This window comes from Saimiri boliviensis, chromosome 10 (genome assembly GCF_048565385.1).
Source record: "Saimiri boliviensis isolate mSaiBol1 chromosome 10, mSaiBol1.pri, whole genome shotgun sequence".
NCBI classification, from domain to species: domain Eukaryota; kingdom Metazoa; phylum Chordata; class Mammalia; order Primates; family Cebidae; genus Saimiri; species Saimiri boliviensis.
In genome coordinates this window covers 107,191,779-107,206,411 of record NC_133458.1, presented here as the reverse complement: position 1 = coordinate 107,206,411, position 14,633 = coordinate 107,191,779, and the positions used below count along the sequence as shown (strand labels likewise).

Sequence of the window (14,633 nt, the reverse complement as noted above, 5' to 3'; positions counted from 1 at the left end):
AGACAGTGAATGGCCAGGAGGCAGAGCACGGACAACCCAAGAACAGCTTCTGAACTGCCACCACCACTGAAACCAACCAAACTTAGCCAAAATGTGTAAACAGGCCCAGACTCCACCTGGGTCTCAATTTTAGGGTCAAGCAGGACCAAGAGGCCCAACAATCCTTAGTGTGGGGCCTCCAGGAGCCACCAGCCAAGCAAGCACAAAGATGGATTGGCCAGAGAGCATGCTAACCCCATGGCCACACAGGCCAGAAGCTCAGGCAGGTCAGAGGCTGCCTACCGGATAGAGGGAGCACACTGCTCTAAAACTAGCCAAAGGCCAGCAGATCGGTGAGAGGCAGGATAAATACACATGCACACATGCATACGTGCACAGAACAGTGACTCAGCAGAAAACCTACAGAAAAGACCACACTCATAATAGCTTGTATATATGTATGCACATTTTACGTTAGCCCTAAGAATAATCCTATACAAATCATAAAATATCATAGCACTTAGGAGATAGAAAAAGACCTAAATTAATGGAAACATGCTAGTTCCTAAATGGAAAGATTAAACAACATAAGGATTAATTCTCTTAAAAGTAATACAAATATCCAAAACAACTTTATAAATGAAATGCAGTATATATCTATCTAAATTCCAGCGGAGTTTTTCTTAGAACCAGTGGAATAATCCTAAAACTAACAAAGTAAGTGGTAAGATGGTCATCATAGAACATTAAGGGAAAATTACTCATCATATAGTAAAATGCACCCTAAAGCAAAAGTAGTTAAAATAGTGTGTACTTGGCACAAAAATATATGCTACTATTCATCCAGAAGAGTCAAATCTGCAAATACGAACATGAGTATTTTTACCGTGGCACCGCGTGCTACACAAGCTACGCTGAAACAGGAGTGGGTGTGTGTCTTCACTCCACAACCGAGCATACAGGATATCTCTGGGACTAGAATCCCAGGGCTAGCGGCCATTCTTGACTCGGATGATGCCACCCAAGATGATGGTGACAGCTATGATAACTGTACCCATGGAAATGGCAGCCACTCTTGATTGACAACCTATTACCCATCAGAAACTTACCAAATGCTTTACAATCTCTCACGGGAGGGCTTTTCGAAGATCAAACTGAAGGAAGTAAAAGGCATATGAGACACAAAACACAACATGCAAATATACGTGGTTTTTAACTAAGAACAACTAGGTATCAATCCTCTGAGGCAGCACTGTTACCCCCATTTTACAGATGCAGAAACCACGGCTAGAAGGAAGACAGTAATTACATGCCAAGGCCACACAGCTAATCAACAGCAGAGCCAAGAGGCAAGTCAACAGATACCTGGATGTGTGAATCCCTGCGACACAGTTTGTGGTCTTCATAAAATATCATTTGTACCATGAGAAAAAAACAATAGAAAACTTTTGCAATTATTGTAAGGTTTCTCTTCATTTTGATTCTTTCAATCACTTGCTAGAACAGAATGAAAATCTACAAGAGTGAGCCTGAAATCCAAAGCACAGAAGACAACAGAATTTCTTTTCAAATCCCCTCCCTGCCAGTAATTAAAGATTTTGGTGATGAGGTATAAATAAGGAACCCCCTTAACCGGATAAAAGGCAACTACCCAAGACTTCCAGCAGGCAAGTTGCACACATAATGAGGCAGCACAAATGACATCCCCATTACAATCAGGGCCAGAAAGCTAATCATGGCAGTATCAGCTGTAACTATCCTAGGGGCCTAGAAAATAAGGTGAAATAAGAAACAGAAACAAGGTATAAATGTTGAATTGAAAAAGATTTTTTTTTTTAATTATACTTTAAGTTCTGGGGTACATGTGCAGATCCTGCAGGAATGTTACATAGGTATACACATGCCATGGTAGTTTGCTGCCTCCATCCCCCCACTGAAATGGCTTTTTTTTTTTTTTTTTTTGAGACGGAGTTTCGCTCTTGTTACCCAGGCTGGAGTGCAATGGCGCGACCTCGGCTCACCGCAACGTCCGCCTCCTGGGTTCAGGCAATTCTCCTCCCTCCGCCTCCTGAGTAGCTGGGATTACAGGCACGCGCCACCATGCCCAGCTAATTTTTTTGTATTTTTAGTAGAGACGGGTTTTCACCATGTTGACCAGGATGGTTTTGATCTCTCAACCTCGTGATCCACCCGCCTCGGCCTCCCAAAGTGCTGGGATTACAGGCTTGAGCCACCGCGCCCGGCCTGAAATGGCTTTTTAAAAACCAACTGATATGGTTTGGTTCCGTGTCTCCACCAAATCTTAGGTCAAACTGTCGTCTCCAGTGTCGGATGGAGGTGGGGCCTGTGGAAGGTGACTGGACCGTGGTGGTAGATCCTTCAGGAATGGTTTGGCGCCATCCTCGTTGCGCTGTTGTGATGGAGTTCTCACAAGACCTTGTTGTTTATGTGTGTGGCACCTCCCCCCACTTATGTTCCTCTTCCTGCAGCCATATAAAATGTGCCTGCTTCCTCTGTCACCTTCCGCCTTGATTGTAGGTTTCCTGAGGCCTCCTCATAAGCCAAGCAGATGCTGCCAGACTCCCTGTACAGCCTGCGGAATCGGGAGTGAATTACAGCTCTTCTCTTGATGAATTAACCAGTCTCAGGTATTTCTTTACAGCAGTGCAAGAACAGACTAATATACCATCACTATTTTACAGATGAAATGCAAGACCACGCACTGAAAAATAATTAGAAGCAATGTGAACGTTTAATAAGACTGTAATCCCACGGCAAGCTACAAACCCTCCCCAGTCCTTCTCCACAGCAACTCTAAGACACCTAGTAAAGTCTAATGGTGAAAATGATTTAATTTGCAGAAGCAACCAAAATAACACACTTCAGAATATATACGAGATCCTTTGAAGAAAATGGCAAACTTCTGAGGAACCCGAAAGAAGACCAGAAGGATAGAAACGCACCACCTCCTTTGCAGGGAAGCCCTCACTTTGCTGAGGGTCACTCTACCTCCGTATCAGTGAGTTAAAGCACTACGATCCCAAGGAAGGCCCTCTCTTCAAGGAACTCAGCTTGCTGATTTACAGATACAGGAAGAGACATGTCCATCTACAGAATACAGTAAGAGAATGTAGACGGAGGTGAATGATAACACATCAATTAAAAATAAGGTCATGGACAGCTGGCCACTTACGCTCAGTAAGATCCCAAGGTCATATCCTTACCTCCCACATGTGCCTTAAAGGATGATGACTTAAACATTGCAAGAACTACTAAGCTACTGGGAGATAACAGAGAAGAAGAAGGTTATAAAATCTGAGTGAGAAAGATCTTCAGAGGCAAGATTCTTAACCTTGAAGCCACGAAGAAAAAACCAACTCCTTTTCAGCAAAAGACCCTATAGAGAAATCAAAAGACAGGCAAAAAGCCTTGGGACAAAATATTTGCAGTGCCATGCAGCCAACAGTCTGCATTTAATCTCTTCTTTATTGAAGTAAGAGATAGGATATAAGCAGCCCAGCATAAAAATGGGGAGACACAGAAGCAAGCCATTTGCGAAACAGACAAGTGAAACATCTGAACTTCTCTAGGAGGTCGGGAGACATACACGAACATGAGCTATAATCAACAGCTGAAAATGAAAAGGACCAGGAATACCCAGAGGTGAGAATGGCCTGAAGAGCGACAGGGCTCCTCTAAACTGGCGTGGGGAGGCCCGCGGGAGCTGGGGCAGCAGCTTTCAGACTTTAGTTTTAGGCATAGGTATCCTGCTTGGAATAGCTTATCCTACAGAAAGACTCACACACATACACACCTGTACATATGCACATACATCCAAGGAATGTTTACTACGCACTTCATACAGAAAAACTAGAAGCAATCTAAATGTGCCTGCCTAAATCCCTCCCCTCCCTCAGTTCATGGCACCCACCAAACTGCACAAGGCAGAAACCAGAGTTCTCCATTCCTAACTTGCTCTTCTGCTTTCCTTCCACGTAGTCTGCCACTGCAGCTCAGTGGCTGCAGAAGTGTCTGAGAGCCATTCACTTCCTTCCATCTCTGCTGCCAACTCCAGGCCTTTGCCCCGCATCTGAACTGGGACTCAGCTGCCCTGTCTCTGAGCATCCTCACTGCTTCCCACTCAATCAGCTCTAGCGCTGGGGAGCCCACGAGATGACATTGTCACCCTCTGTACTTCAAATGCACCCAACTTCCCAGCAACAGCTGCCAGGCCTGACCCATGGGGCTCCTGCCTTATCTGCAGGCTGCCCACATACAGTGGTCCCATGCTGGAGTCACTTTGCTCACCTGCCTGGCTTCCAAATTCTCAAACTCTATCCTCCCTCGTGGCCTTTGCATGTTCTCTGCCTTGCATTCGGAATTTTTTCAAACCTGTGGCCCTGGCCACCTTCCACCTTCCCCTGCCCATAGCCACCTAGGAGCATTAACGATCCCCATCAGGCCACCTGGCCCACTCCAGACCCTCTCCGCACGGGTCTATAGCTCAGCCCTTGGCTGCCTCTTCTTCTGCAGAACATATCAGGCTTGCTAGTGCTGTTCTTCTTCCTGCCAACTTTTTTTGTGTCCCTTTCCCCAAGAAGAGGCAGCTCTGAGGCCAAGAATCCTATCTGCCCTGATTAGTGCTGTATCCCATCTCTCAGCACAGAGCCAAGCAGCTCAAATCTTTGCTGAACTCATGGAAAAAATGCCTGGACAGGAGCCGACTTAAATATAGTAGAGCACGGTAGGCCTCCAGCATGGGAAGCAGCACTGGAAGGCATGCAAGAGCTCTAAAGGAGCCACGGGACATGGGCTCCATGGCTGGTCCCATAGGACATAGCCCCCAGCAGCTGGGGTGGGGGCAGCTCAGCCACCCTCTGCCTCAATTTCCTCAACTGTAAACTGAGAACAAAACAGTCCAACTTCATGCAAGGATGAAATGATGCAATTCCCAGGGTCCTTCACACAGCACTGACAGAAAGCAAGTATTTAATAAAAGAGGCAAATTGCTAAGCGCCAGAAAGAGACAATGCTGCTGTCAAAAGGGGAAAGCTGCAAATCTGAAGGTATCTGCACCCAGGAATTCCACACAGAGAGAGAATGACAGAAACTATCTGCAGACTACTCATTTGACAAGAGATAAATAACCAGAATGTATACAGAGTTCAAACAACTCCAGAGCAAAAAAACAAGTAATCCAATTTAAAAATGGGCAAAACATGTGAACAGACATCTCTAAAAGAAGACACACAAATGGCCAACGAGTATAGCCCAAAAATGCTCAACATCACTATTTATCAGAAAAATACAAATCAAAAACACAGTGAGCTATCATCTCACCCCAGTTAAAATGACTATTATCAAAAAGGGAATAATGGATACTGGGGAGAATGTACCAAAGGGGACTCCCTGTATTATGTTGGTGGGAATGTAAATCAGTGCAGCCCCTATGGAGAACAATATAGAGGTTCCTCAGAAAACTAGACATAGAACTACCATGTGATGCAGCAATTCCACTGCTGGGTATATATCCAAAAGAAAGGAAATCTGTATCAAAACGACATCTACACTGTATCAAAATGACATAGCCAAGATATGGAATCAGTCTAAGTGTCCAACAACAATGAACTCAAAGAAAATGTGGTACATATACACAGTAAAGTACTATTCAGCCATAACAAAGGAGTGAAATCCTATCATTCGCAACAGCATGCATGAACATGGAGGCCATTATGTTAAGTAAAATAAGCCCAGCATAGAAAGACATATGGCATGTTCTCACTCACGTGCAAGCTATGACGTGGATCTCATGAAGACAGAGAGTAGACTGGCAGTTTACCAGAGTGTTGGAAGAGTAGGGGTACAGAGAATGAAAGGAAGATGATTAATGGACATAAACATATGGTCACCTTATTATGTGATACTAGGCCTTATTTCTGCTCATTCTTGAAATAAGTACAGTTAATTAAATAAATCAATAAGGTGACTATAGTCCACAATAATCCATTGTACACTTCAAAATAGCAAGAAGAGAAGAATTTGAATGGTTCTAGCATTAACACAAATATTTAAGGTGGTGGATAATATTAAGTAAACTTATCTGATCTTTGTGGATTTTACGAATATATTAATTATTTAATATACCTTGAAACCATGTATATCTATCATGTACCAATAAAAAAGTAATCAATTAATTCCACACACAAGCCAAAAGAACCCAGAACACCAACCTTGAAGGAGAGCCATGAGATGGAATAGAGAAGAGAAGTGGGAATTTCACTCTCTACAGACTTCTGGGTTTGACTATTTAAAATAAAGATCCCAAATTACTCATGAAACCTTAAAATTTATCTAAGAATGTGTTCGTCCAGTTTCAGGCCAAGGGTCCTATATGCCTTTCCTCACACAAAAACCTATACTCAGAGTCCTTCATGATCTCCCTCTGCGCTTGTGGAGGGCTCCCCCTCCCTTTCTGGGAATTCTAGAGAAATCACCGCCCTAGACCTAAACCCAATGAGGTTATTAAGTGCTTGAGGTCAAGTCATATGAATATTAACTGCACAGGCCGTTTTCTGTACAGGACACTTCTGGAAATACTTAAGGACTTCGTCCTTCTATTTTCTTTTTTCTTCCTTTCTTTTTCCTTTGCTTCTTCCCTGAAAGGAAGGAAAGAAGATACACCGAGGGGGAAAAAAGATACACCGAGGAAAGACATTCTTGCTTGTGGAGGGAACATAATGCAATCATAACTGTTAGAACTGTGCAAACAGTAATATTTGGGAGTGAAGAGACATGTGCAGTTAAGATCTCTCCTCTCCCCAGCGAAGAAAGCTGTGGGGAAACAGAGTCAATGTGCTTTGGATGCTTAGTCACCATCCCCAAACAGCCCGTTGTCAACATTAGCCCATCGCTAGGACACACCCCAGAACCCAGCAGGGCCTCACGTTCTGTTTTAAAAATGATGTATCTTTTCACTCTCTGTATCATTTGTACATTCAATAATTAAGTATTGTGTGTTCTAGGTTTTCAGGGTAATGTCTATACTAACGTATATAAGGAAAACCAATCCTTAATTCAGAAAATCAAAAATTTAGCAAAGACAATGAAAACGTAGGGTTCCTCCCAACAGGAATGGTTGGTAAACAATGATCCACAGCTGTGAAACGTACGATTATCGTACAGTCGGCAGGTCGCACAAGATTGAACACTGGCACAGGGTGTGGCCATTTTAAAAATGACTTTATTTGGCAGTTTAACCTAACTTTTCTGCAGTGTTCATTTTTAATGAATGTGCATCATCTCCTTTATTTAATCTTCTTGGTTTCCTGCACAGACTGGTGCAACAACCTCCTGGGTACCCTCAGCCTGGCAGCCCAAGGCAAGAGTACCAGACTGCCTGCCCAGACACCTGAGACAGGAATATCAGGCTGCTGGCCCCTCTGGCTCCTGATTCTCTAGTTCTTTTTTTTTTTTTTTTTTTTTTTTTTTTTTCTAGACGGAGTTTCGCTCTTGTTACCCAGGCTGGAGTGCAATGGCGCGATCTCGGCTCACTGCAACCTCCGCCTCCTGGGTTCAGGCAATTCTCCTGCCTCAGCCTCCTGAGTAGCTGGGATTACAGGCACGTGCCACCATGCCCAGCTAACGTTTTGTATTTTTAGTAGAGACGGGGTTTCACCATGTTGACCAGGATGGTCTCGATCTCTTGACCTCGTGATCCACCCGCCTCGGCCTCCCAAAGTGCTGGGATTACAGGCTTGAGCCACTGCGCCCGGCCCCTGATTCTCTAGTTCTAAAAGGACACCTGGATCCTGAGGGTACAGGGAAGTCAGATGCAGGCAGGCATGAGACACCTTAAGAGTAGGCATACCAACTGCAGGGAGAGTCCTGTGTTGTTTCCTGCCTCTAAATGTAGACAACTTCCACCCTGGTGTGGCCTCTTGCATCTGCCTGCCCCAAGACCATGCTCTCTGGCCACGCGGTCACACAGCCTCCAGAGATGCTCCACAGGAAGCAGGATGCTCTGGTCTGGGCAGAGCTGGCCCACTTTGAGGCCCCTATTCACCGCACTCATGAGTCACAGTGTGGCAGCCCCCATGCCATACCCTCTAGACTCAGAGAGTCCCTGCGGCCCCTGGCCAGCTACGGGCGTAGCTCAGCTCCCAGCCCACCCTTGGGGACCCAGAGATGGTTCTTCCATCGTCCTATCCAGGTGTCTTTCTTAAACCAGACCTAGCAGTAAGCCAGTAGGCCCATCATGTTGGCAACTCTGTGTTCTAAGCTGGGCTGTTCACGTCTCGTTGTTCACAGACATAACCCATCCACTACTTTGCTCCTGTGTTGCGACCCAGAAGCCCGTGCTGTACCTCTCAATGACCTGTTCTGCCTTCCTGGAACTGGGGAGACCAGCTGAGGAAGCAGCAGAAACCCATGATGCTTTCCAAAGCTGGTTCCTTCTCTGTGCAGAGGGCCTCTGGTGATCATCTGCCTCCTATACTGTACTGGGGTTCTTCTGAGTGAGAGCTCAGCATTCTGCTTCCCAAAAATACCTACCCAGCAGCCCTATGGTGCTGCCCAGCTGGGTCAGCTCAAACCTCTCCCAAAACCCCCAGATGCCCCGCATCATTGACACCTCCCAGGCCTGCAGCCACCTGGATGCAGCCTCAGCCCCTATGACTTGGGGACAAACTATGCAATGACAAAGGCAAACTCCTGAGTGTTGCTTTAGCTAAAGGAAATAACCTGCAATCTGGCAAATAATTCAGAAAAGGCAATGCAGGAAGCTCAAATACCAGATTCTGCACTAATTCTCTTTTTACCTGGCTTTTGTAATTTGGGTAGAAAAGATTAAGACTCCATTGCTACCTCCTCCAATTCTCAAATAAGAATTCAATTGCCCGAACAAGGACTCCATAAACCCCAGGTTCACTGTGGTCAGCTGGGCGGCCTGTTTTCACTTCCTTCATAATCACCTCTTTCTGTTTCCCTTTAGTCCTGAAATTCATTATTCTTTCATGAATTCATTCAATATACACTTACCACGTGCTCACTATGTTCTCAATCTTAGCATCGTCAGTTACAGAGCCATCTCCAACATGCTTCCTAACTTGGCTTCCGTAGTCTATGAATGCAAGATGATAAAAGTGCAACCAAACCCCACCCATTGGTCAAGACCGTAGAATGAGAATCTTAACAGAAGCAGCTTGGAGCAAGCATGACTGACCATTCCTTTTTTCAGTTCTGCAAAAGCGGCATGCAAGAATTCTGGAGGAGCTTGTTCACAGGTTTCTGGAAGGGGGCCCTCAGCTGTTGATGAGGCCCACAGGGAACCGCCCTCCACAGCTGGTAACTTAAGTTCTAGCTATTCGCAAATCATTGGCCAAAGAACACCTCCTCCTTTTCTATTTCAGGAAGTTTGCTTCTTGGCCCAGAGGCAAAGCCAGAGGGAGAAAAGCAGAGCCCCGCCCACTGGGCTGATGACCAGTAAGCTACCCGGGACCACAGGGGCGACTGGTGTCCAAGCAAATCACTTCGATGCCCACCTCTGAATTGAGGGGAATCGACCTTAAAGCATCCACTACTCCCGATGGCAATGGAGTCCCCGCGACGAGGCTGCATTCTAATCAAAGCTAATCCAAACTTCCTTCCCTCCGCCATCAAAATCCACTCTGCATTTCATTACAGGATTTATCCTTCTCTCTGCAATTTGAGCCATTAAAAGAGTCCCGACAATCTGATTTCAAACTGTCTCCTGTCAACATGACTAAGTTTCCTCTAAATCTTTTTAGAATCCCACTGTCCTCCACCGTCATGATGCCAAGTGATCAGAAATCTGACCAGAGCCATGCAGCCACACAGGAGGTCAGGCTTCCCAGGAGGAGAGTGAGTACTCGGCCCCAAGAAGGAACCTGTCCTTCATATTCCCCAAAACCACCTGCTCTAGCGACTGAAGCAGCTTCCCTTGGCAAATATAGATGAGGTCCTCCTCACTCCCCCATCCTTCCTGACAGAGGAAAACGGGTCCATGGCCATTACTGTCTCACACTCCCTCTAAGGCCGCCTTTCTAGAAAGTCGGCTCATGGCCAGTTCTGCCCACCCTGCACCCCATGGTTCAGGGCTCTCTGAGCACCGCACTGGGGACCTTTGTGCTTTAGGAGGTGGCAGGACTCACAGGACCTCTGACAGGGCACAGCACAGCCACATCTGTGTGCAAACTCAAAGACTGCCCACCTGCAACAGCACTGGGGAGGAAGAGGATGGAAACCCCTGCTTTCTCTGCAACACCCTTCTCTCCTCAGCACCTTTACACGTCAGGTAAAAAGGGCCACCTCTTCTGATTCTCCAGTTGCTGCCAATAAACACTCCTTTGCTCCAAGGCCCTCTTGGGTGGCTTGTCGAATGACATCGATGTCACGGTTTCTTTTACAGACCTTTAGTCGGCCCCCCAGGAAAGGTGACCTGAGGATAGAAACCATCATACATACCTGGACAGCCAACGCAGGGCAGGGAACAGCATACAGGCTCAACAAACACTGGGGGAAGAGACAGACACAGCTGTCTGTGCTTGTGCATCACAGCCCCCACACTCAAGCTGTGCCAAGCTTCCCAAGAGTCCCTCGAATGCTGCCGCCCTGACTGGTCCCAGGCTGTGCAGTCTCAGATCACTGAAGCCAATCACTTCAACTAGTTCCGTCAAGGTGGTATGCAGCATCTAGCATTACCACTTCCAGGCTACATCTAAGTTTTAACACAAAGAGGGATAAAATTATTCTAGAAGACTGAAGAACCAAGTTCCTTCATTTGTTACATAATATGGACCAAGTATCCTCAAGATCTCTCTGTGGCCTAAGCTGCTGAGCTTCTAATTCGAACAACAGACACGAGAGAACAACCAGAGGAACTGGTGCTCCCCAGGCACCTCCCTATCTTTAGTGAGGCAGTGTCATAGCCCCTGGCCTCCCAGGCCTCTGCCCAAGTCCCTATCCCTACACCTGTGCTTCCACCTGTGGTAGCCTGTCACATGGTGCCCACAGATGAGTGACCTCACCCCTCCGGCAAGACCTCCAGGAGTGGTGAAACCACTTTATCTTACTATCTTCTTGTCCCTCCCATTCCCTCACAATCGCACAGCGGAGTTTTCTAGAGGCCACGTGACATGCAACTGACTGCAGATGGGGGGATCCAACTGCCTTCTCATAAAGCAGACATTAAAGGGATTTAAAAAGCACAAAACAATGCCATTCTTCTCATTTTTTTATACAGCTTTTTTTCCATAAAAGATGTTATGTCTCCACACAATGGGTTACTATTCTTTTTACATAGAGAAACACATATTTTTTTAAATACCCGTCAATTCCTAAAATGGTAAATTTCAATACCTACAGCCACATATTTACAGCCCTTTGGGGCCTCTAGTAAATTTTAAGAATGTCAAGGGGCCCTAGGACGCAGGCCTTGGGGTACTCCCCTGGGAATCTCAGCCCGGGCTGGCACCCAGGACTTGAGTGTGCCCTGTGGGTCACGCTGACAGAAGCCAAACCTCCACCCCTAGACACAGAACTGCAGCCCAACGAAACTCTGCAAAGAATCTCAGCTTGTACGGAGTACGAGCCCGTGGCCATTTCTTCATTCAGAAAGATTTTCTTAAAAACAATACCGAGTTTGAGATCTGGCCACACGTATGATCATCAACGGCCAGAACCCACGTGCGACTCAGCCTGCTGCACACAAGCAGCAGGGTCTTCCACTCCAGCCCCGTCCACTCCAGTCCACTCCTCCAGGGCCAGTTTGAAGTCGGGGGGCCCCAGAGGGTTACTGTCTTTGAAAAGTGGCTCAACTGTTCTCCCCAAAAGCTTCTCCTGCTTGCTGATTCTGGCAAGATGCATAGCTGCAGGTCATTTGAAATGTTCCTCCCCTGTCTCCTGCATAAGCCACACGAATGGGGAGAGTCAGAAGGAAAATGTCATATGTCCAGTATTTCCAGTTCTCAAGCAAAGTACAGCCAGCAGGACGGACTGCCCCCCTGGGGTTGCCAACACTCACAGGTGGCCAGAGCTTCACCATCTGCCCTCTCCCTGTGTTAAAACAAGGGCTAAAACCAAACAACACACATCGGCGCCCAGGATTCGTGCTCCTCTCAACTGATACTACTCCCAGCTATCTGTGCCCTTTTGTTTAAGCTGGTAGAAGAGACTGGAACCCACAGTCCAGTAGGAATGAACCCCAAGCCTCCCCATAGCTTCAAAGCAACGTCCTCCCTCTCTGCCCACTGCAGGATTCCCACTCTCAGGACTCAGCATGATGCTTAACAAGAGGAAAGAGAATATTTCTGACCTGGCGATGTGAGACTTACCTCTGAATGGGGCATGGGCCTTCCTCATATCCATTACTTTGACTCATGATCAGGATACTACAAAGGTAGAAAGTTCTTACCTGTAGGAAGCCAAAATCCACCCTGAAATGTCATTACAAAGCCAACCTAACTTGAATGATACATGTGCCCCCCTAAACCTGGCACTGAAGTACCAGAGATGAAATGAAATTATGATGGGGATGTGGAACTATTCAGGAGACCTCCTTCAACATCACCACCACCCATGGTCTGGATCATTTTGAGACATAAAAAGGGAGTAAAGCTGTGAGAACGTTGGTATAAGAACCCTCCTTGCCTCAAAAGAGCACTCAAAACCTAAGGGCTTTGCTGCAACCCTCAAGACTACAACATGGCCACCAGGTCTGGAAAGAAAGGTGAACTGACACCACAATACAACATGGAACAAATTCATGTTACCTGCGTCTCCCAACTCCCCAGCCACCTCGTTCTGAGCTTCCAGATTGCATCCTGGAGCCAAGAGTCCCAAGACAGTCAAAGAATACAGAATTGTTCCAGAAACACTCCACCAAGGAAAGCGAAATAAGTACCTGTAAATGTCTGTTACAAATTCCACATCAAACAATCATGCTCAATGGTGAAAACGTGAAAGCTTTTCCCCTAAGAGTAAAAACAAGGCAGAATTCTTGCTTTGGTCACTACGACTTAACACACTACTAGAAACTCTAGCCAAAGCAATTAAGCAAGAAAAAGAAATGAAAGCCATCCAAACTGGAAAGGAAGAAATAAAATTATCTCTGTTAAACCCTTAGAAGAAAACATAGAGAAAAATCTTTACATTGACATTGGATTTGACAATGACTTCTCAGACATGACACCAATAGCACACAGGCAACAAAAGAATAAAATAAATAAATGAACTTCAAAAATTAAAAGCTTTTGTGCATCATAGGACACTCAGAAGACAGTGAAAAGACAGCCTGCTGTAAGGGGCAAAATAGCTGCTTATCACATATCTGATAAGAGTATTAATATCTAGAATACATAAATTCCTACAACTCAACAACAAAATGCAAATCAAAACCACAATGAGCTATCATCTGACACCTTGTATTAGTCCATTTTCACACTGCTGATAAAGACATACCAGAGGCTGGTAACTTACAAAAGAAAGAGGTTTAATGGACTCACAGTTCCACATGGCTGGGAGGCCCCACAATCACGGCAGAAGGTGAAAGGTATATCTCACTTGGTGGCAGAAAAGAGAAGAGAGCTTGTGCAGGGAAATTCCCCTTTATAAAACTGTCAGCACTCATGAGACTTATTCACTACCACGAGAATAGCACTGGAAAGATTTGCCCCATGATTCAATTAGCTCCCATCAGGTCCCTCCCACAATATGTGGGAATTATGGGAGCTATAATTCAAGATGCGATTTGGGACAGAGCCAGACCATATCACACTTATTAGGACAGCTATAAGGAAAGGAAAAGGGAAAAAGAAAGGAAGGGAAGGAAAGAAAGAAAATGAAAAATGTCAAGTGCTGGCAAGCATGTGGAGAAATTGAAACCCTGGTGCATTATTAGTGGGAATGTAAAATGGTCCAGCTGCTCTAGAAAACAGTTTGGCAGTTCCTCAAAAAGCTAAGCATAGAATTTCCATATAATGAAGCAATTCCAATCTGGACATATACACAAAAACATTGAAAGCAAGGTACTCAAAGATAATTATACACTAATGTTCACAGAAGCATCATTCACAATACTCAAAAGGTAGAAACATAAATGTCCATCAATGGTTGAATAAACAAGAAGTAGTCTACACATACAAGGAATATTATTCAGCCCTAAAAAGGAATGAAGTACTAATGCATGCTACTACATAGATTAACCATGAAAACATCACGCCAAGTGAAAGAAGACACTCACAAAAACCACAGATGATTCCATTCACATAAAATGTCCTGGACACGGAAATCTATGTAGACAGAAAAGTTGAGTTCCTTAGGGTTGGGAAAGGAGAGGGAGCAATGGGATGGCAGGGAGTGAGAGGTGTGATAGCTAAAGGGTGCAGGGTCTCCTTTTGTTCTAAAAGTGACTATGGTGGTAGTTGCATATATCTGTGAATATATTAATTGAACACTGTATATACAATGTGTGTGTGTGTGTGTGTGTGTGTGTGTATGTATTTATTCATCCACTTCTGCAGTTATAACAAAATACTTGAGACTGGATAACTTATAAAGAATAAAATCTATTTCTCACAGTTCTGGAGGCTGGGAAGTTCAAGTTCAAGGCCAGCCTTCGGTGTCTGGTGAGGGCCTTC

The 14,633-nt window shown here is 45.4% G+C and overlaps 1 protein-coding gene across 9 annotated transcripts in view; it reads right to left on the bottom strand.

The window, feature by feature from the left end:
• Positions 1-14,633, bottom strand: part of GRB10 (growth factor receptor bound protein 10) — a 200,060-nt gene that overhangs the window by 166,056 nt on the left and 19,371 nt on the right. The gene's annotated exons all lie outside the window — the stretch shown is intronic.